Raw genomic sequence first — 23,444 nt, forward strand, 5'->3', positions numbered from 1 at the left:
GTATTTTATTTGAAATATTTAACAATTAGAAACTTTGAAACATTTTTTCAATTTATATTTATTGTTCAGAGTATTACAAATGTCCCTCTTTTATGTCCCATTGATCCTCTCCACCCCACTCCCACCCTCTCCCCAGGCCTTCACTGCACTATTGTTTGTCCATGGGTTATGCATATATGCATATAAGTTCTTTGGTTAATCTCTTCCCAATCCCCCTCCCCTTCCCTCTGAGATTTGTCAGTCTGTTGCATGCTTCCATGTATCTGGATCTATTTTGTCTGTCAGTTTATTTTGTTCATTAGATTCCACATATAAATGAGATCATGTGATACTTGTCTTTCTCTTACTGGCTTATTTCACTTAGCGTAATACTCTCCAGGTCCCTCCATGCTGTCTCAAAGGGTAAGAGATCCTTCTTTTTTATAGCTGCATAGTAGTCCATTGTTAATTGTACCACAAAGTGAATACATTTTACTTTGGTAAACTGCTTTTAAATGGGAATTATATTTTCTGGGGTAACAAAGCAGTCAAGTAGCAGAAAAGCTAAAAAGAAGGAAGATTTTGGGGGTGGCCAAATGGCAATAAATAAGTTATAATTATTAGTCCAGAAACTGGAAGACCTGGATTTCTATCATCATTAATATAACTGACAATTTAGGCTAGATAATTGTCTGGTGGGGTGAGAGTGGTGCTGTCAGGGGCACTGCAGGGTGTTTAGCAGCATCCTTGGCCTCTCCTCACTAGATATCAGTAGTATTTCCTCTCCACTCCCCCGAGCTGTGACAACCAAAAACATCCCCCTTGAGGAGGCAAGATCATCCTCCATAGAGAATCACAGCTTTAGATGAAATACATGCCCTGGTTGGTGTGGCTCAGTGGGTTGAGTGTCAACCCATACACCAAAAGGTGGCGAGTTTGAGATCCAGCCAGTGCACTGGCCCAGGCTGTGGCAACGGATCAGTGTTTTTCTCTCACATTGATGTTTTCTCTCTCTCTCTTCCTTCCTCTCTCCAAAATATCAATAACAAATTAAAAAATAAAAACCTTTAAAGGTGGAAAGATGATCCCAGAGCAATTTGTGATAATGATGATGATAATATTTTATCTGTTCTTTCCTCACTCAAAGACAAATTCATTCTCTTTTCTTAAACAGGCTAAAGATAAAAATAGTATTTACCCTGAATTATGTGTTTCCAGGTTTTTTCTGTTTGGTTTGTGTTTTCGTGTGTGTGGTGTTGTGTGTGTGTTTTTCAGCCACTTAGCTCATAGTTAATAAGCAGAACAGAAAGAAAATAGCTGTTGGATTATAGACAGATATTTTCACAATTGCATATGAAATGGGCTTTTGTATCATATCCACCATCAGTGATTTACTGTAGATTGAAGAAATTATAATAAAGTACACAGGGTTTTCACAGTCCTTATCTTAACTTACCATTTATTGGCTGTTGTTTGATGGAACTTTGATGGGAAATAAGGTTTCATGGCTACAATTAGGTAATATATTTCAAGGAGACTGGAATAACCACTTCCAAAGGTACAGGCACCTCCTTAAACTGTGTATTCAAAAGGAAAATCGGCAATGACATTTAATAAGAGAAGATTATGCCTCCAAAAAATGCCTCGTTCAAAATCAACAGACTCAGGATCTGGGCTGTCCAAAGTCCTAAACTTTGGGCCACACAGTCAGCCCAGGGTGGTAGCAACATCTGTTGACCACAACACCCCCAGCTCAGTAGCTCCATGCAACACTGGTGAGGATGTAGATGATTCAAAGAGCCAACATTCACTGAGCACTTGATGTGTACCAGACACAATCCCACAGACTTCACTCACATTTTCTTTCTTCATCCTCACAACCGCATGAGTAGGTGCTACTATCATCCCCTTTTCACAGATTAGGAAATAGAGGTTAGAGAGCTGAAGATCCCTGCCCAAGGTCACAAGCCCAATATATAACAGAACCAACTCTGGGATCATTGCCTGTGTAACCACAGAGATGACACAACTAACTCCTACATTACTGCCCTCCTATTAAATTACTGAGACAGCACAACACTCAACCTCTAGCTCTTGAACCAAATAATACACCCTTTATGAACTTTTATATGGGTAAACTTGGACTAGGCATTTAAGATATCATATGTGTGTATACACATATACAGTGTAGGGCAAAGTGGGTTTACAGTTGTGAGTACACATATCACATATTAGACAGAAACACACATATAAACACTGAGTGGCCAGATGATTATGACCACCCCATCAGTACAATGAAGTGAATTAGTTATGCAAATAATAATAATAATAAAACCTTAAGAGTATTTTCTTAGGAAGTTTTCACTATTCAGTATTTTTGGAAGTGTCAATGAAGTACTGATGGGGTGCTCATAATAATCTGGCCACTCAGTGTATGTTGACTTCCAAAAACAAGTTGAACTTTTTTTCTCTCCTATTAGACCAGAGGTCAGCAAATTTTTCCTGTAAAGGCCAGGTAGTAAATATTTTAAGCTTTGCATGCTCTACGGACTCTGTCACACTACTCACCTCTACCAACACAGTGCAAAAGTATCTGGAGACAACACAAAAGCAAATGAGGGTGACTGAGTTCCAATAAAACTTTATTTACACACACAGGCAATGGGCTAGATTTGGCCCACAGGCTGTAGTTTGCTCACCTTTGTCCTAGACTAATACTGTGCCTCTCAAAGTGTGACTACAGATCAGAATCACTTGAGCTACTTGTATAAATTAGGGATTCATGGGCCTCATCATTCCAGTCCTACTGAATTACAATCAGCTTTTTCTAACAAGTTTCCTGGGTAAATTATGGACATACAAACATTTGAGAACCACTGTTACTAGACCCAGTTTTCCCCCAGCCCCCATAAAAGATGTCATTCCAGCTATCAAAGTTAGAACATTTATCAGTGGAAAAACAAGACAAGTGATTCAGACCAAGAAAAGAAAATCGGCTGCTTGTTGCAGTTCACCATCTTTATCATGATGTCAAAATTCTGACCCATGAACACAATTCTCCTAGCTGGAAGATGTCCTTTAGTTTTACTGATTTAAAAACAAAACAAACAAACAAACAAAAACTCATAAACCTGAAAAAAAAACTTTTGTTCCCAGTGGAATCACCCTGATCTTCTAATCAACTTGTTGCACATAAACACACACATAAAGGGCATTTTTGAACTATGGATACCTCGTTTTAAATCTGAAAATTCAGTTGTGCTAAAACTGCTTTCATGTTATTGAGGAAAAATGAGCACGGGGTCTTCAGAAATAAGAGGGACGGAACAATAAGTGAATTTGTACAGAATTCGCTAATACACACACTGCCTGCTTCATGAATACATGAATGTAGCCTGTTTTATCTTTTCTTGTTTCAGAACTAAAGGTATTCACATAAGTCTGGATCTCCTTTTCTTTGGGGAATTAAGGCTGGCACCATCAGTCTCTGCCTTTACCCATATCAGCATGGGGGAGAAAAGGCCAACCCTTCACTGTCTTTCGACAAAGGATTGAAAAAAGTGAACAGGAGTGGAAAGGAATGAATACTAAGGCACATGCTGGAGCAGAGATGACCAGGTCACCATCCACCTGGGAAAACGCCCCTCTCCAGCTGACAGCCACCAGTGATCTGGTTTCAGTCGCCAGCACCCCAAACTTATTAACTGACTCTGATCTTCTCTCTGTCTAATGCCAGGGGCCTCCCCCACCCACCTTGCATCATAAGACTAGTTTATAGACCCCTTTGCTTCATCTCACTTTTTATACTGTTCTCTGATCCTACTCTACCAATGACCCAAATGCCTCCAAAGGCACAACCCTGCCGGTGGTGATGGCAGTCCCCCTCTGACAGCTGGGATGTCCAGGTCTGATTGTAAAGCCTGCCACGGTACCACCGCCAGGGGCCCAGTGCACTAAAACACGTCTACATATCAAACAGAAGTTGGCTTCTACTGCTTCCTTTTTTTCTCCCAATACTTTGTATCCCATGGCCACCACCGTTATTTTGAAAGCATATTTTAGAGCTGGGTGATGACATTTAAATAAAGTAATCTCAATGAGAAGTTAGGGATTAATAAAAATGTAGCACAGAGACCACAAGGTAGCACAATTGTAACAATTGGGGTTAAACTCGCAGTGAGCTCATGATGCATTTTTATTTAAGTGAATCATGTCTCGTGTCTACACTGGCTAGTCAAGTGGGCCCTTCAGAGCTGAATTGAACCTGATCTGTTCTGTGTAATCATGAGTCAGTTAATTAACCTCTGCAGGACCCGACCATGGGAGCTCTGGGGTCCCTTTCAGCTCCAAAATTCTGTGTTCAAGCCTAAGCCTATTTGTGTAGGCACATTTCTCCTACAATGGGCTTTTCTGGTGAATTTTCCAAAAAAAAAATGTTTAGGTGGGTTTTTTTTTAAGCTAAAGAAATGCCAAAGTGGATATGGATCATGATATCAGGTGGAATATTTTAGTAGAAGGAGTTAAATTATTCTCAGATATTTTACAAAATTGGATCTTTAAAGTTATCCCAAATTGCAGCCTTTTTTGCAATACCTAATTTTAATTGATAACGATTTTTTTAAATAGACACTAATTTTTACCAAATGTTTCAGTATAAAATGGAATATTTTTGCCAAGATTAAAAGGTCAGGTTGTTTCTGTACTGGTAAAATAAGTGATGATCTTTAGAGTGGTTATAGATAATGCTGATGTCCCCAAGCAATCTGATTTTTCTTTTTTAAAAAATGACTTGCCATCAGGAAGTTTATGATTTAGTTGGGAAGGCAGGACAAACTCCCACAAAACAACACAAGAGAGCTCACAAACAATTGTTCAGTGAAATGTGTGGATACTGCTCCAAACCTATTCTGCAAATAAGGAAATCAAAAACAGGTCTGCTTGCTTGGCAGATGTGGCTGAAACCCTTCATTTCAGCACCACCGAGCCTCTCTTCCATTGTACAGCTTTAAGTAGCTGCATTTAAAAAGAGAGGATTGTGTTTTCCCCAAACTTGTGGCTATACGCAAAATCAAACAAGAATACCACTAGATTAAATTATTCATGCTAGAAAATAATGCAGCTGATCCAAAGCCCTTTAAAAAAATACCAAATATGGCCTGGCTGGTGTGGCTCTGTGGTTGAGCGTCAACTTATGAACCAAGAGGTCAGGGTTCAATTTCAGATCAGGGCACATGCCCGGGGGTTGTAGTCCCGATCTCCAGCAGGGGGTAGGCAGGAGGCAGCCAATCAATGATTCTTTCTCATCACTGATGTTTCATCTCTCTCCCTCTTCCTTCCTCTCTGAAATCAACAAAAATATATATTTTTTAAATACCAAGTATGGCCTATATAATAATGGTAAGTAAAATTAAGGGAGACAAAAAAAAAAAGAATGATCCTCTCATTAGTCTTCTGAACTAACATATATTTTAACCTTCTTAGAATTCAAACTTTTTGAAGCATTTAAACAGAAGACATATTTATTATTTGGTCCTTGACTATTTCATAGTGCCTTGTATTCTTATTCAAAATAACTTCTGTTCCCACAAGTCTTATATTTATAAATAAATTTAATGCATGGTGAAAAAATATGTTAACTATGTAGTCTTTATTTAGTGTTTTTTATGAAAATTTTCTCATTTAAACCCCAAAACAAACTTGTGATGTATCATTATCCACCAAGAGCCAACAGACACAAAAGCTAATGTTTCCTGAGCAAGTACTCTATTCTAGATCCACGCTGAACAGTATAGTAGTTCCACATGGATATTTAAATTTTAAGTAATTACAACTTCACTTTTTTGTCACACTAGCCACATCTTCAGTGTTTAATAGCCACATATGGCTAGTTGGCTATCATATTGGACAATGTAGATATAGCTCATTTTCATCAGAGCACAAAGTTCTATTAGACAGCACATATATTACCTCCTTTAATTACTGCAATAATCACCTCAAGAAGTCAGTACTATTATTACTCCCATTTACAGATGAGTAAACTTAGGTGCAGTGACTTAACCAAGGTGAGAAAGAAGCTAATTTTCCAAGTCAAACTAGCCCATTTCTTTCCAATAGAATTTTCTGCAATGACGGAATGTTCCATATCTGTGCTGTCCAAGTTGGTAGCCACTAGTTTCATGAAGCTATTGACCACTTGATATGTAGTGGGTGACTGAGGAATTGCATTTTAATATAATTTTAATTAATTTAAACATCAATAGGCACATGGGACTAATGGCTATCATCTTGGACAGCTCGATCCTTTAGCCCCCATAGTCCTTTAACCAGCCCCCACTCCTCTCACTGAATCTAATGCCCCAGCCATCTCATCATTGCTACTAGCATCATCAGAGGAAAGAAGATCCATCGCAGAGGAATGAAAGAAAAAGGATTAAGTAGCTTGACAAAAGTTTACTTGAAGCTGACCCTTCTCTTTGTTCTCAGTCTCTAAAGCAAGCTATGTTGGGGGCGGGGTGGTGTTGATGGGGGTAGGAAACTAAATCTAGCATGGAATCTATTTTCAACACTTCCTCGATATTCTGGAATTACCTCTTTGCATGAGAGCCAATAAAAGTGTATATAGCATATGTTTTCCACAGGATGCAATTTTTGTAGTGCAACCAGATGAATTACAACATTGGTCAGGATGCAATTCTTCAGTGTGCCCAGCGTATTAGGTGGGGGGGGGGGGGGGGCAGCAGACAAGAAAAATAATTCAATGGAGGTCTGACACGGCGGGAGAGATGAACTGGCCTTCTTTCTGCAGACACTCTTCCCCAACTTAAAATCTTTGCTTTATTATGTATTAAGGTATCTGAAGCAGCCTGTTTGGCTTCCCTTGAGTTGTTTGTTTTGATATCAGCTTTTTATCTGCCTGACTTTTTATGCGGTTCTACTGGAAAATCTTGCCATGGAACATTTAACAAGAAGAGGAAGCAAACTCAAAATTTTCCATTTACACAGAGAATTACTGCACGTTTCCAGAGGTCTGAGAATATGTCTTCCTCCAAGTTTTATGATGGGATTGCGATTTCAACCATCGTTTCAAACAGATATTGTATCTCTGTTCAGAAAATGCAATTCTAGAAACCTGTATCAAACTCTAATGATAGCTTATGCTCTTCGTGGTTGAAATAACAGCAGTAGCTAGTAGAACTGAGAGGAGTAGGCAACTCTGTAATATAAAAGGGAAGTCAGCTCCAATCTTCCCAACTCGTTCTCAGTTCCCCTCAGCAGAATTCCTCCCCCCCCCCCGCCCAAAAAAAAAATGTTAAAAGAAAAAGAAACAACAACCTCATTTTAAATTTCAAGCATAGTGAGGTTTAGTTCATCCAAAAGCTTATTCCAGACATTTGAGATATTCTCATGCTGCTAAGATAGGAGCCAATCTTAGGTGAAACAGGTAGGTTTGCTTCAGAGCTCTGGCACAAACTCCATTCTGGTTTGGCCAATTCTAAAGAATAAACACGGCGACATCTTTTTACAAAACTACCTTACTTCTAAATCAAAAATACCCTCTGAAAGCCAAGATTAAAATAGTTAAATACAGTGACCTATCTTGCACAGCATATGTCTAAGTTGAACAGATCAGGAGAAAAAAATATATATAAAGGCTTCTTCTCCAATCCTACCAATCTATTACTTTTCAATAGATGCACACACACACAAAGGGTTTTCTGAATGTAGGAAAACAAGTTTATAATTACATAATTATGCAGACACACCACAATTTTTCTTTTATGTTACCTTTATCTTTAAAAGCCAACAGACAGGGCTGTACTAAAAAGCAATAAAGCATGGGTAATTTAATACCAAATTACATCCATATTGAAAAGTTTACATGCAGTTGAGAGCAGACAGAGGTCAGCTTTTCAACAGGACTGTCTTTAATTGTGGCCATCAGTTTTAGCAATCCCGATCTCTGGATCAAAGACAGATATAATGGGCTTCCTCAACGCTGAATAGCGAAAGCAGACAGCAGGAATGGCGCTATCTGGCACCCAAAGGTCATAAAAAATTGCCAGAAAGGGAATGTGTCTCATTGTAAAATTATATATCTAAGATAAAATATATATTTATTAAACCATTCTTCCTCTCCCAGTTTCCAATGAGCTACTTTAAGTGAAGAATTTTTTTGTCACTCCATCACAGGTGCAAGGTTTTCCTGCTTTTCCACTAACAAATGTGCAACCTTTGTGTAAATCTTTATTAATTTTTCAGTTGCTTTCAATCATGATTTTCTGCAACATGCAAAGCAATCCCTCTTTTCTTGAGGAAGGGCTATGTGAGCTGAAACTGGGCTTTTCTCCTCACTTATGCCCCACCCCACAAATCAAATGAGGAGTAAATTATCAGCAAATCAGATAGAAACAAGTTTCCTGGATCTGCAGATCCATTCTACAAATGAAGCAATTTCATCTCTGCTGGCTCTGGGGTGGGGAGGAGTGGCTTGGATGGGGGGATTTTAAGTAGCCAAGGGGGACCAGAACAGAGATGCTAGCTGGCGAAACATCCCCACGTCTGCATGCACAGACCACTCAAATCTGCACCAAGAGACTACTTGCGAGAATCCATCTTTTTTCACTTAACAAGATACAAAATATAAAACACATTTGCCTCTTATTAAACCTCTCCTGTAAGTGGTTCCAGGTCCACCATTTTTAAAGGGAGGAGAGGGGAGCCGAGATCCTCTTGGGAATTCCAGTGGAGTGACTGGAGATGAGGTACAGGCTGTGAGCCTTTATTACTTTAATTTTATTTTTTTCTAAAAGCACAGAAGGAATAACATTTTAAATCATTAGCATTTGCTTTAAGTAGTTATTTCTTCCAACTGTAAGAATCTCTGCTCCCAGCCCCCTTTCCCATTAGCACCACTCCCAGATCCTGCACAGAAGAACTGCCCAGATGGAATTTCCCTCCACCGATCAAATCTGGAAGGTGCTTTTAAAGAATTTCAGGCTCCAAATCGAGGCAGCCATAGAAGAAACTGTAATCACTAGTTTTCCTTAAAGCACTTGGAGAATAAGGCTCTTGCATTTATGGTGCCTAAGACTGAAAGCTGACTATGGCATCTCAAAATTACTTCAGTGGCAGCAGTTACCATTATGATAGAACATGGTCTCCTCTGTTTAAAAAAAAAGAGTTCATAGTACCTCCCATTCAACTCAAAAGGCTCTCTGAGCGTGACATATGGGGCCCTTTTAGGTGGTGAACTGGAAACCTAAAATTTTTTTAGAAATGAAATGAAAGTAGTTACCTTATGTAATTTAAGATGACATCATTTTTATCAAGAGAACAGCAAAAGATGAAGAAATCTGCAAAAATGGGAGAAGAAATTCCATTTCAGAGGTCATATTCAGGCAGAAATGCTAATTAGATGGTTTATCATCTCCTGGGTTGGTTGTTGGTTGGCTACTCATAGACTCAAAAAGATATAAAATAAATCACTGAATATTTCTGTATTTCAACTTTGCCAAGAGAGATATTAGTTGAGGTAATGTCTGTTTCATGATCTACAAAGGACATGTACTGAAAGTACATGTTACAGGAAGACCTTTAGCCATGTTACAGGGTGGAGTGTCCCTGCCACCCACCTTTTCTGTGATATTTAAGGGAGCAACAAACCAAGCCAGAAATCTGTAACAGGTCAGTGGAATAGATGAGCTGTATTATTTTGGCCAGCGATAATCAGGTACATTAATCAAAGGGGAGGGGGGAGCTAGTATTTTACTTGCAGCAAGGCTTAACTAATGCAGTCTGTGCCAGTACAACGCCCAGACCTCCACAGAGATTGCACAGGTTTGCCTTCTGCACCAGTCGCTCCGCTTCAATGTTGTATGACGGAGAGTTGATGGATGGTTCTCCCCGTGCCTGCTCATTCTCATCAGCATTAGAGCTTATTTGTTGGGCACCAACAGGGCACCCAGCACCATCCAATATACTGTTGCAGCCAGGGGCCTGAAGTGAGGCATACCTTCCATCTACCTCAAAGAGAATTAAGGGCATTGCTGTTGGAAGCAGCATGTAAGTTAATAAAAAGAGCCAAGTGTTGGTACAAATACAAGACCTCATGCTTGTGCAACGTGTTAAAATAAAGAATGGTAATTATTGAGAAAGCCCAATGGGAAAAGGGAAATAGTTTCCTACAACAGAAAAGAAGAGTAATTTTCTGTTACAATTTAACAGAATGGAAGGGAAATGGAATTCAAGAACAAAGAGCCAAGAAAGCTATTCCAGAACAAAGCAGCAGGTGCTACGAACCTAGAGGACAGGGATCAACTTCCTGCCTTTGCCTCAGAGACCCTGGGTTCCAACTGGAGAGGACATGTGGGATGGACAAAGCCTGTCCAAAGGGGCACAAGCCAAACCCTACCTAATGAAAATAAAGGGCTATTTTTAATATTAATTTCATATTTTAAATGACTTGGGAAATTTTCAGTACTAATCAAATATTCAAAGGCTTAAACAATAATGCAGAACAAAGATTTTTTTATTTCAATGTCATCACAAACTACAGAATCCTTGGTATATCCATTTCTTCACACTTGGAACAGATGGGATCACGAAGAACCACTTTACTGACTGACAAGATCTAATGAACACAATGTGGACATGGTTTAAATATAAAACAAAAACAAGGTAATGAATCAAGAACATATGACTTCTGCAAGCTCGAGGTAGGTTGGAGATGCATTTCAGTTCATTCATCACCAAGCCTTTGTTTCCCCTCTTTGATGGGAAGCCCTGCAAGATAAATTGTGGTGCTCAATGAAAAAACTCCCATGCTGGGATCTGCATTATGTCTGCCTAATAATAATATAATAGCTAACACTTAGTATGCATGTCAAATGCTTTACACATATCATTTAATTCTCAAGCAATCCTGTTAGAGCAGTACTATTATTATACTAATCTTACAAAGAGGTAACAAAAGCTACCTAACACCTGTGATACTATGTGGGGATTAATAGAGATTTCTGTTACACCTGAACTGACACAAACAAGGTCAACCCATCTGAGATTTTTATTTATTTACTAGAGACCCAGTGCACAAATTCATACATGGGTGAGGTCCCTCGGCCTGGCCGGTGATCAGTGCCAATAGAGGCCAGAGGGCCTGGGGGAGGGACTGCAAGAGGTTGGCTGTGGGAGCGCACTGACCACCAGGGGGCAGCTCCTGCACTGAGTGTCTGCCCCCTGGTGGTAAGTGCATGCCATAGTGACTGGTCATTTGGTCGACTGGTCATAATGGTCACTTAGGCTTTTATATATATAGATTCCCACCCCACTCCCACCCCCCAACAGCCAAACGTGGTCCCAAAGGGCAGAGCCTAGCCCCAAAGACCCTAGACAAGACTCAAACAGCTGTAGCCAGTCCCAAAAGGCAGAACTTCTCTCCAAAGAGCCCAGCCTAGCCCTGAGGAGCTGAGCCAAGCCCCTAAGCAATCCCCACTCTTCCAGCAGGCCCAAGGAAGCCAGCCTCAGTGTGTCAGAGTGATTTCCACAGGCACCTCTCCCTTGAAAGTCAGCAACCTTTCAACCGCTGGCTCGTAGGCCAAGTATGCTCATTTAAGGGTCCTTTTGTGCAAGGCAATCTTTTGGAGACTGGGGCTTCCCTATGGCTCAGGTCAATATTCTTAGATTTTTAAAACAAAGAAAATGCCAATCTAAATGCACTCCAAACCTGGGAGTTTTTGTGATGCTTCACCCTCAGTCCCAATATCCAATTCACTACCAAATCCTTTCAATTCTACTTTTAAAGCAAGTTTTCTCAACCTCTTTAAAAAGTTGAAAACTAATAAGGTAAGTATCAATTCAAGAAGGTAGAAAACAAGAAGCCATAGAGAATCAAGGGAAAGAAACAATACAGATAAAAACAGAAATTAGGTATTATAAAACAAATACAAGAGATCAACCAAACCAAAGGATGTTCTTTGGGCTAACGAGGTGGTGTAGCTACTGTGGGCCAGTTTGGCTGATCTTTGGACTCACCTGGTGAATCGCCTGAGGCCAAATGGCCTCACTCACATGTGTGGTGGTTACCATCTTGGTTGGTCTAATGGGACCTCAGCTGGGACTGTTGGTCCCTGCTTCATATGGTCTATCTATCTACCAGGCTTCTTCTCGTAGTCTCAGTTCCAAAGAGCATCAAGAGAGGGAAAAAGCCCAAATACACAAGCACTATTCAAGCTGCTGCTGTATCACATTTGCTATTGCCCCATTGATCTAAGCAAGTCACATGACCAAGTCCAGAGTCAGTATGGGTTTGGCTAAAAGGAGGCAGGAGTATTACTGAAACAATCTACCACACCAAGTAACCATACCATCGGCTCTGGTCCCACAACTTGGACTCTGTCATCATTCATTTAAATATGAAAAGCTAGGATTTGCTTTCTAGACTGCTGCTTGAGTCTAGTTATATTTGAATTCTTTATGGTAAATACTCCACAACATGCATTAGGAAAAAAAAAAAAAAGCACTAACATTTTTTTCACTTGCTGCAGAGTTTTAAAGGAAGGATACCTGCATAAGAGAAATTGGGCCCCAAAATGAAAAATTTTAAGGATCATGGCTATAAGCCATTGATGATAATGCCCAAATAAGTTACTTTGGAAGGTGAGTTTGAGGAATTACTAAGAGTACTTTTATTCAATTTGAGTAATTCACCAATCTTTGCTAATTACATTGGTCATCCACTACTTCATTAAAGAATGTTTTTGCTACTGCTGTCTGTCAAATACTCTATTAATAGCCTTTATATAGAACAACTATATCATCAAGTGGCTCACCAATAACAGTGCATAACTCTGTCTCTGGACAGCCCCATTAAAATGGAATTATGCCTCAGTTTTCTATAAGTAGAAGACTAGGAGAATCCTTAAGTCACCATCAGTGGTTTTCTCGACCAAGAAAGGATAGCATGATGTTAGGCATTTCCCCCAAAAATTATTTTAATGGTAAAAAAAAAAAAAAATCTGTGCTCTGAGAAGAACCTAATTTGGAACATACATTTTCCTGGCAGATTTTACATCAGAAGGCTTTGAATTTAAATATGAAAAGCTAGGATTTGCTTTCTAGACAGAATGCAATTCTAAAATGTCATGCAAATTTCTTTTTGGAAGAACAAATGCAAACATTTTGAGAAGAGCTCTAAATATGCACAAGGCTTTTGGGAAACCATGTGTAAAATACTATTTTGCCTGAGGCAATCTATCTCCCACATTTGTTGAGAAAGAAAATAATAGCCAATATTCTGTATGACTGTGTTGATGGTATGAATGGTTTTTATCTGTGGTTCTTCTGCAGTGCATGAGGCAATTCTTTGTCAGCTTCTCTGGGAGTTCTGAAAAATCATAGGATCTACAAACTGTGCACTAGACCATGTCTATTTTTAATATGTACCCTCCAGCACCTAGTTTAGAACTAAGCATCCTATGGACACTCAAATACTTGTTCCCTAACTACCACCTTTACTAATACATCCTCCCTACAACCTCTGCTACTTTCCATATGCTGAGATGAAGGGATCTTTTCTTTTTTTTCTTCTTGCCGACTGTATACACACTCAAGAATAATTTGCTTCACCCCTCACATAAACAAAACAAGTAATGGGTTCATGGGCATCGCTTTGTGTTCTGCTACCTTATCTTTTTGACTTTACCATTTTTTTATTCTTTAGCATACGCACATGTTATACAAATAGTAGACATCTGGTACAGCCTTTAGAGCAGCCCTGCTCAATAAAATGTCTACAATGATGAAAGTGTTTCATGGCTGCACTGTCCAGTATGGTAGCTACTGTTAGGTCTGATCAAATAATCGAATCGATACCCTCTCTCCTGGGAACAGACCTTTAGGCCACTTCACAATGGATATTCCACTTGCTAAGACCATTATCTCTCCCCTCCAGAGTTTCCCAGAATCTGGACCTGCACAGAGAATTCTCTGCCCAGAAAAAGCCGGCCTAGAGTCCTGTAAAAACCTCTGACTCCCTCTTTTTGGGTGCTGGGGCTGTTTTGGAGCTCAGCCCATCTGGTATCCAGATGACCCAATAAATTCATAAACTCTTACAACTTTGTCCTCGTGCGTTCCTCCTTCAGCGACCCTAACATTTGGTGCCGAAATCTGGGAGGGTTCAACAAGGGTAGGGAGCCATCGCCTTGGCTTCGGGTGACTCGATTGCCGGTCTCAATTAGGCCTCCCTCCCGTATGGACCCTCCCGAAGGGTCCCTAAGGAGGACGCTGGATCAGGAATATCTCCTTCTCCGTTGCTGGCCCTCCATCCCACACCGGCCACTCTTCTCTAGGTGAGTGACATCCCACAATTTCCCTCATCTTGAGTCTTCTGCCCAAGCTCTCTCACTGACTTCTTAAAAGTCTCAAAAGTCCTAGCACTAGGCCAGAAGACTCCTCAGCCGTTTGGCTTTGGGTCCTTCTGGATTGGAGACGCCCAGTCCAGAGGGTCACCTCTCATTTCTCATGGTGATCTGTTTAGCAGCAGGACGCCTGCCCTAAACTGTCACCTTTGGATTTGTGGTCTGTCACTCACCCTTCCTCTCTCGTGGGACAAACAGCACTTTCAATTTTAACACATTGCACAATATAGATAAATGCTGTCATCGCAATGGAAAATGGTCAGAGATTCCATACATTCAGGCCTTTTCACCCTCCAGGCTCAAGCCTCTCTCTGTCGGTCCTGCTCTACCCAGCAGGTCCTTCTCCTTCATGCAAAACGTCACACCCCTAACACTTCTGATTCTGAATCTACTTTTGACCCAGCAGACCACAGACTTCACCTCCTTACAACCCCCTCCCTCAGCTGCAGTAGATTCCCAAAACCCAGACCCTTTTAACCAGCAACCACCTTCTCCCTGCCCCTGAGAGCCCAAATCCCAAGAAAGCAAGCTCCAAAACAGCCTTTTCTCACATAACACTTGCTCTCGTACCACCTAAAGACCACCCTCCTCAACAGCCTCTTCTATTCCCTCGTCCATTCTACCTCTGAGGGAGGTAGCAGGAACTGAGGGCATTGTGGTCAATTATGACAAATTTAATGAAATCATTCAAGGCCCTGACGAAAACCCAGCTCTCTTCCTCTCTTGCCTCACAGAGACCTTGCAGAAATTTCCCACCTTAGACCCTCCCACCACTCAGAGGGAACCCTTCCTCTGAACACCCACTTTATATCCCAATCAGCCCCCGACACACACCATAAACTTCGAAAAATAGACACAGGTCCACAAAACCCTCAAAAAGACCTCGTTAACCTGACATTTAAGGACTTTAATAACGGAGATGAGGAGACCCAAATCAAAAAACAGAAGTGAGACCAGGCCAAGCGGAGGCCGGGAAGGATGCCTTCCAGCTTCTAGCCACTAATCTCATGAACCCCAAACGAAGTGCCAACTGCGGGTAAGTCAGGGCTAAGCTTCCTCCGGGCCCATGCTTCAAATGCAACAAGGAAGGACACTGGACCAAGTCCTGCCCAAACCCAAGACCCCCATCTGGGCCCTGCCCAAGTTGGGGAAAAAGCCACTGGAAATCAGACTCTAGTCTGGCATCTCTAGGTCGACCTCAGTAAGGCCACCCTCTGGATCTGGTTGAGAGCTCCCAGACCTCCTGGGACTGGTCACCAAAGACTGAAGCTGCCCAGACTTACATCACCAGGACAGAGCCTCAGGTAATGATTGTGGTGGCAGTATGCCAATCTCTTTTTAATTGACATTGGGGCCATTATCCTTCCCTCCCCGAATTCGCTGGGACCCTTGTACCCTTCCTCATTCTCTAGTATGGGGGCTGATGGATTAATCTCACAGCCATTAACCACCTCACCTCTACACTGCATCTTACTAAATATCCCCATTCACTCTTTCTAGTTCTATCTCAATGCCCGACCGGATCTACCATGCATCTCCTCATAAAACCCAGTTGTCCCAAATGATAGGCACCTACTTCAGTTTCACTCTTACCCCACAAAACTGTGCCATTCCTTAGACCGTAAATGCCTCATCTCCTCCATGACTGTCCCCTCCTCTAAACAAGAAATCTCTCTTTTCTCGGGCTCGCTGGGTACTCTCACCTCTGAGTTCCCAACTTCAGTCTTCTCGCAAAGCTCCTCTATGACATGACATGGCAAAGGGACCCCCTCATTGAGCCTTTAGATTCCAAGGCCAGTATTCTCACCCCTTTAATGCTCTGAAAACGGCTCTCACCTCAGCCCCAAGGTAACCTATCCTCCCCTAGCAAATAACTAGTCAGGTAACTAAGACCCCTGATCATTTCTTCCCTAAAGATAACATCTAGGCCTCAGTTGTATTTCAGCTCCAGGCCCAGAAAAGCAGCAAAACCAGACAAGTGATGCTATGGCAGCCTCAGGACCAGCTTTCACCTCCCAACTCACTCAACAGGACCATTTTTGAGCCTTTACCGACCAGTCTCTTGGGGAAATCATGCTTCTGTGACCCCTCATCCAGTCCACTACTATCAAAGTCCATTCCCCTGTGATCTCAACGTCCCACCTCAGCAGGAAGTAAATACGAAAGATATGACCTTCGTCCCTATTCCATAAAACAAAAAGGCTGGAATGTTAGGTTGGATCAAATAATCATATCGATACCCCCTCCCCTGGGAACTGACTTTTAGGCTACTTCACAATGGACATTCACTTGCTTAGGCCACATTCCACTTGCTAAGACCATTATATCTCCCTTCCGTAGTTTCCCAGAATCCGGACCTGCACAGAGAATTCTCCGCCCAGAAAAATCCAGTCTAGAGTCCTTTAAAAACCTCTGACTCTCTCTCTCTTTGGGTGCTGGCGTCATTTTGGGGCTCAGCCCATCTGGTATTCAGATGACCTAATAAATTCATAATCCCTTAGCATTTTGGCCTCATGCATTCCTCCTTGGCGACCCTAACAGCTACTGGCTACGTGCAAAATAATTTTTACATATTATTTTATTGTAATTAACATACTTTTAATTAATTTAAATTTAAATAGCCACATGTGGCTAATAGAACACCATAGTAGACACCACAGATTTATAGTTTCAGATAAAGTATTTCTAAAATTCAACATTATTAGTAGAAAGAGAATGGAATTTGAGCTCCTACTCTGCTTTTCTCTGTATAAATCTGGGCTGGGCACTTAGCACCTGTGACCCCAGTCTCCTAATTTGTAAAATGACAATAATAATATCTATGTACTTGATTGTTGTGATGATTATAGGAGATTAAGATTGCAGAGTGGCACCTGATCAATACAAAGTAGTGCCCTTCCTTTAAAAAAAAAATCTATAAAATGGAATTCAGAAAAAGCATTTCTCAGGGCAATTGTACTAATAAAAATCAGATAATGATTATAAAACATTTATAAACTATAAAATATTAAATAAATATGAAGTATTGATTTCCTTAACTGAAAAAGTTTAATGTGTATTTATGTTTCTTCAATCGCCACTATCAGCTTAGATCTTTCTATTCTTTCTGGAACTTTGGCATATCTCTATACCCAATATTTATAGTTCCTTCAAACATTGTAGTGTATAACCTTTGCCAAAGAATCCATGAACTCTGTTGTCTGTAGTCCTCCTCTGTATTTGTTTTCACCTCCTCACATTTTGCTACTCTGACTTTCTCTGTGGTTTTGAATACTTACAAAGTACTAGAACTTTCTCAGTCATGTAAACAAATACAATCTCACAGGATTTCTTTAAATGCTAAAGATAATGGCAGAAGAGAGTTTGTTATATTCTCATGCTTCCTTTTTAATGCTAATATTTTCCATCTGCTGACTTAGGTTTCCTCTATGCTTCTACAAACCTCAGTTTCCTCCCATGAAAAATACAGCTCCTGAGGTATACTTATTAGGAGGCTGTAATAATGATATTTTAGAAAGCAATTTAGGAAATGTGAAAAACTCACTCAAAATACATCTGCTGAAACATAAAGAGTAAAGGAAAGCTTCCTTCTAAATATGCAAAATGCCTCTGGATACAAAGATGACAGAGCAGGAATTTAAAATAAAACAACAAAACATATCCTGACAGTGGGGGACTTGCTCTGGACCTGGTGGAGAAAAAAATATTTTAATTGTCTCATTTAGCTTATAGACAGGTAACCACTGATAAGGTAGGAAGCCCACCTCAAGGCACAGAAAATTATACAAGATAAAATATAAAACAAATATGGCAAAATGCCAAGATCTAGTAAAAAATCTGATTTTAAAACAGGTATATATCATCTCTTATACATCTCTGTACATTAGAAATATTTTACAACACAAAAGTAGACAAACTTATAATAGATAGTTTCTCCTGGTTCTCTGTAATAAAATTAAAGGGATTCATCCCGTTACAGCAGTAGAGGTAAAAGTAATTAAAAGTGGGCAGGATGACTATTATCAAAAGAACAGAATAAAACAAGTATTGCTGAGGATATAAAGAAATTGGAATACTTGGGTATTGCTAGTGGGAATGTAAATGGTGCAATTGCTATGCAAAACAGTTTGGAGGTTCTTCAAAAAGCTAAATATAATTTTACCTTTCTTTTAAAATGTATTTTTATTGATTTCAGAGAGGAAGGGAGAGGCAGAGAGATAGAAACGTCAATGATGAGAGAGAATCATTGATCGGCTGCCTCCTGCATGCCCCACACTGGGGATCGAGCCCACAACCTAAGCATATACCCTGACTGGAATCTGACCATGACCTTCTGGTTCACAGGTTGATGCTCAACCACTGAGCCATGCTGACCAGACCAAAATGCTAAATATAAAATTACCCTGTGACCCAAATGAATTTAAAGCAGAGTCTCTAACTGATACTTTTATGCCAATGTTCACTGGAGCATCGTTCACAATGGACAAAAGGTAGAAACAGGCCAAGTGTCCATCAAAAAATTAATAGAGAAATAATATGTGTTATATACATACAATGTAATATTATTCAGCCTTAAAAAATAATATTCTGATAGATGCTACAACATGGATGAACCTTCAAGACATTATGCTAAGTGAAGTAAGACAGGCACAAAATGAACAATATTGCATGAATCCACTTATATGACATACCTAGAAATTAGGTGTCTCATACAGGGGAATTACATAGAAATTATACAGAAAATATAATAGAAGTTACCAGGGACTGTACGGCGGGAATCAAAAGTTATTGTTTAATGAGTACAAAGTTTATATTTGGGATGAGGAAAATGTTCTGTAAGTGAATGTAGTGAATGGTTGCATTTTACTGTAAGTGTACTTATTAACAGTGTATTATACACTTAAAATGGTTAAAATGTAAATTTTATGTTATACATATTTTATAGTATTTTTTTAAATCAACACTCAGGAAGAAAAAAAAAACCAAAGCTGGAGAATCTAGTAAGGCATAGAGTAGGCAGCAAAACCTCAATCACCCTCATGTGGAAAAAGTTTACATGCTAGTAGGGAAGACAGGTGATGCATAAGTAGATGTGTGAAGTGATTACCAGGGCTTGGGCAATGAGAAAAGTAAGAAAATATTGGTCAAAAGGTACAAACTTCCAGTTGTAAGTTTAACAAGTTCTGGGGATCTAATGAACTGCATGAGTGACTATAGCTAACAATACTGTATTATATACTCAAAAGTTGCTAAGAGAGTAGATCTTAGATGCTCTTACCACCAAAAGAAGTGGGAATTATGTGATGGTATAGAGGTGGTAGCTAATGCTATGGTGGTAATCATTTTGTGATACATAAATGTATCAAATCAACAAAAGCTGTATATCTTACACAATTTGTTATGTTAATTCTATCTCAATAAATAGAACCTGGATAAGAAAAAAAAAACAGAAGTTGGCAGGAGGAGGATAGTTTGGGAACCCTGGAAGGGAGAGAAGAAAACATAGACAAAGGAATTAAGAAAAACAGAGAGGGAGATAGAGATGAAGACAGAAGAGAGCAGCAAGCCAGCCACATGGGTAAGGCTTGAGGAAAGAAACAGCCTGTGAGACATGCTCAGGTGACCAAGGAACATTTAAAAAGAATGAATTTTAGTATATAATTTTAGCTCATTCCTCACTATGCAATGTAACTACCCTCTTTGACCTTCAAACCTTCACTGAAATTCTGCCACACACTGCAGACATGGTCCTCTAGTGATAAGGAGTGAGGAAAGAGGAACAGTGACCAGCGATAAGCAAAGTGTGGCATAAAAATTTAAAAAAATAAAAAAGACAAAAACAGACTGAACTGGGATACCCAGGAAATTCTGAAACTTCACTTTGACTATAATACCTCAAAGGTTCTCAGAAAATTTGAAGTTATATCAGATTTTAAACAGACACATATAAAGATTTAAGTACAATGCTGGGCTCCAAGAAGACTGTAGGACAGACAGAGCAAGGCAGGTGTCTGGGAGTTCAAGGCAATGAGACTGAACCAAAAGCATCCATAAAAGACATAGAAGGGGAATAAAGCGGAGGGCAGCAGAATCAAGGCACTCAAACTTAAAGGAATTCACTGGTTTTTATGTAAGAGGGATTATATATGATTCGTCACAAGGCAAGAATTCTGCTCAAGGGTAAAGTGGGCAAACAGGAGACTCCAGCTGAGACATAAAACACTTACCAAGATAAAGTTACCCATTTTGGCAGAAAGATTTCAGCCACTGGATCCTTGTGAAGGCTATGGGTCTTATTAAAAACAGTGGCGATCCAAGCAAATGGTCTGAGCAACTGAAAGTTTAATAGAAACAACAAAGGAAAAAAAACAGGCAAGAAGAGGCCTCTTAGAGTCACAATCAACACTGGGAAGAGGTGAGTGCATGTTTCGGCTGCTCCATCTCAGGAACAATCAGAGCCAAGTGCAGGGCAGACTTGGAAGCATTATTCAAACTGTACACAAACCTGTGAAGGAGGGTGGAAGCCTCACTAGCATGAGGGGGTTCTGACCAAACACTGAATAAACAATAATCTACTCTAACCTAGAGGCATCCCCTAAGTAGCCAGGCTCAAAACGAAACAAAACAGGGGAGGAGGGAATCTTAGCAAGGCCATCCAAGGATACACACTGCAGAGAAATAGACTTTGCAGAATTATTTTAGTCACGTTACTAAACGAATACACAAGCAAAATGAGGAAACAACAAAATACCCCAGAAGGTGGGGCTCAGTGCCTAAAGTTGCTAAAATATATTATCTGATCCCCTAGTCCTGAAAATTACAAGACATACTAAGAAACAGGATAGTGTGATTCATATACAGGGAAAAAAATCAGGCAATTGAAGTTTCTTCCAAGAGGCCCAGATGGTAGACTATGTAGACAAAGACTTCAAAAAGTGGCTATTATGAATATGTTAAAAAAACTAAAGGAAATAATTATTAAAGAATTAGAAGATGACAATGACTTATAAAATGGAGAATATCACTAAAGAGACAGATGCTATTAAAGGAACCAAATAAAAATTCTGAGTTGAAAGTACAATAATCCAAATGAAATATTCACTAGAGGGGCTCAATAATAGAGCACAGAAGAAAGAATCCATAAACTTGAATGCCGTAGATCAATTCCAGCATGTCATAATTTCAAGAGTTTCATCAAAAGGTTGATGAGACTTGGGGACTCAACAGGGTTGAGAATGGCTAAAGGCATTTCCCCAAACCTGAATAGGAAACTGATTGTGGCTGCCAGACAGCTAAAAGGCATCTTAATTTACATGTTATTGCCTCCTACTGGCCAAACACCTGAACAGCCGTAGGCTAATTCCCCCAAACTGACAATGCTTCTGTACCCTTTGAAACCTTACCCTTTGAAGTGTATTATCTCCACCTTGCCTTAGGACAAATTGTGTTAATAAAAGCAAGGGTCCTAGACAAGGAGGGAGTCTTCAGTTCCTTTAGCTGAAGGTCCTCTGACCCCCAATGCCTTTCAAAATTATATCTCGTCTCCGGATTCTTTATTAGTCTCTGGTTTCCTATGTCACCTACGTACAGGCCCTTTTCCAGATTCCTGAACCATTCTTGATGCTGGGACAAGAACCCCAGCACTTGAATAGACATTAATAGAGAGTATGCAATCTGAAGAGCTGAGAAAAACATAATAAAAATGAAAAGAACCTCAGAAAAATGTGGGACACCATTACATGAATCAAGATACATGTAACAGAACTACCAGAAGGAGAGGTGAGAGGGAAAGAAACAGAAAAAATATTCAAAGAAATAATAGCTAAAAAACTTCCCAAATTTGATAAATTAATTTACACACAAAAAAACCTCAACTAACTTTAAGTAAAATAAACTTAAATGATCCACACCCAGACATCGAAACCCAAAAGTTGAATTCCAAAGAAAATGGAAAAATTCCCGAAAGCAGTAAGAGAAAAACAACTCATCATGTAAAAGGGAACCCCAACATAATTAAGATCAGACTTCTCATTAGAAACAGCGGAGGCCAGAAGGCGGTAGGATGGCATATTCAAGGTGCTGACAGTACAAAACTGTCAACCAAGAATATTGTATCCAGCAAAACTACATTTCAAAATAAAGGTTTCAGACCCCAGCGGCCGTATGGTGAAATCCTCCCTGCAGTGGATCCTCAATAGCCACTGCTTCACCGGAGAGAAGAAGGGGAATAAACCCAGGACCATGGTTCACACCATCCTCACCATGCTGCTCATCAGCCTGCACAGCAGCGGCAGCCAGCCACAGCCACAAGAGTCGCAGGGTCTCCCTTAACTGCTGTAGTAACCTGAGTCCAGGGCCTCAGTGGTGCTCTGATGTTCCTCACCCACCCCTGAAGATCCCAGGTGGGTGGGTGAGGAAATAGAGAGGGACCACAATTTTTCAGCTAATTAATTTTACTCTGAATGTAACAGAGGAACTAACATCTAATAAGAAGCCAAGAATTCTCAATGTCCAGACCAGGCTTACAGATGTGAAACACATTAACTGGAAGGCAGTGCTGAGCAGCAATTGCCTCTACATCAAGATCCCACGCGGTGTTCTGCCTGAGGGTAGCAAAGATAGCTTCACAGTTCTTCTGGAGTTTGTGGAGGAGCAGATGCATGTGACTATGTCTTCGTTTGCTTCCAAAAGAACCATCATCACAGAGCAACTCTGCTCCATACCCTCTGCTTTAGGGGCTTTGAGATTATGAGACTGAAGGATCACCTTGTCCCCAAGAGACCTAATGCTTGCTTCACTGCCTGCACATTTGAGTCTTCTGAGGTGGACAAGTAGCAGCTACACCACCTGCGCCCCTCACCTTTGTATCACTGATAGATCATTACAGATTGTCCTCCCTTTGTGTGTCTCACTTTGTGCTGGTGGTGTGACCAACTGCTGCACGGGTTGCAAATTCCAGGCCTGCTCCCCTCCTCTGGGTTTGTCAGCATCTTGTAACTGTGAAAATAAATGCTCACTCCATATTAGCGATATATTTCTTGAAGTTTAATA

The 23,444-nt window shown here is 40.3% G+C and overlaps 1 pseudogene; it reads left to right on the top strand.

The window, feature by feature from the left end:
- The first annotated feature begins 22,556 nt into the window (after positions 1 to 22,556).
- Positions 22,557 to 23,228, top strand: LOC118674131 (annotated as a pseudogene).
- The last annotated feature ends 216 nt before the right edge of the window (positions 23,229 to 23,444 follow it).

This window comes from Myotis myotis, unplaced genomic scaffold, assembly GCF_014108235.1.
Source record: "Myotis myotis isolate mMyoMyo1 unplaced genomic scaffold, mMyoMyo1.p scaffold_m19_p_19, whole genome shotgun sequence".
In the NCBI taxonomy this organism is placed as follows: domain Eukaryota; kingdom Metazoa; phylum Chordata; class Mammalia; order Chiroptera; family Vespertilionidae; genus Myotis; species Myotis myotis.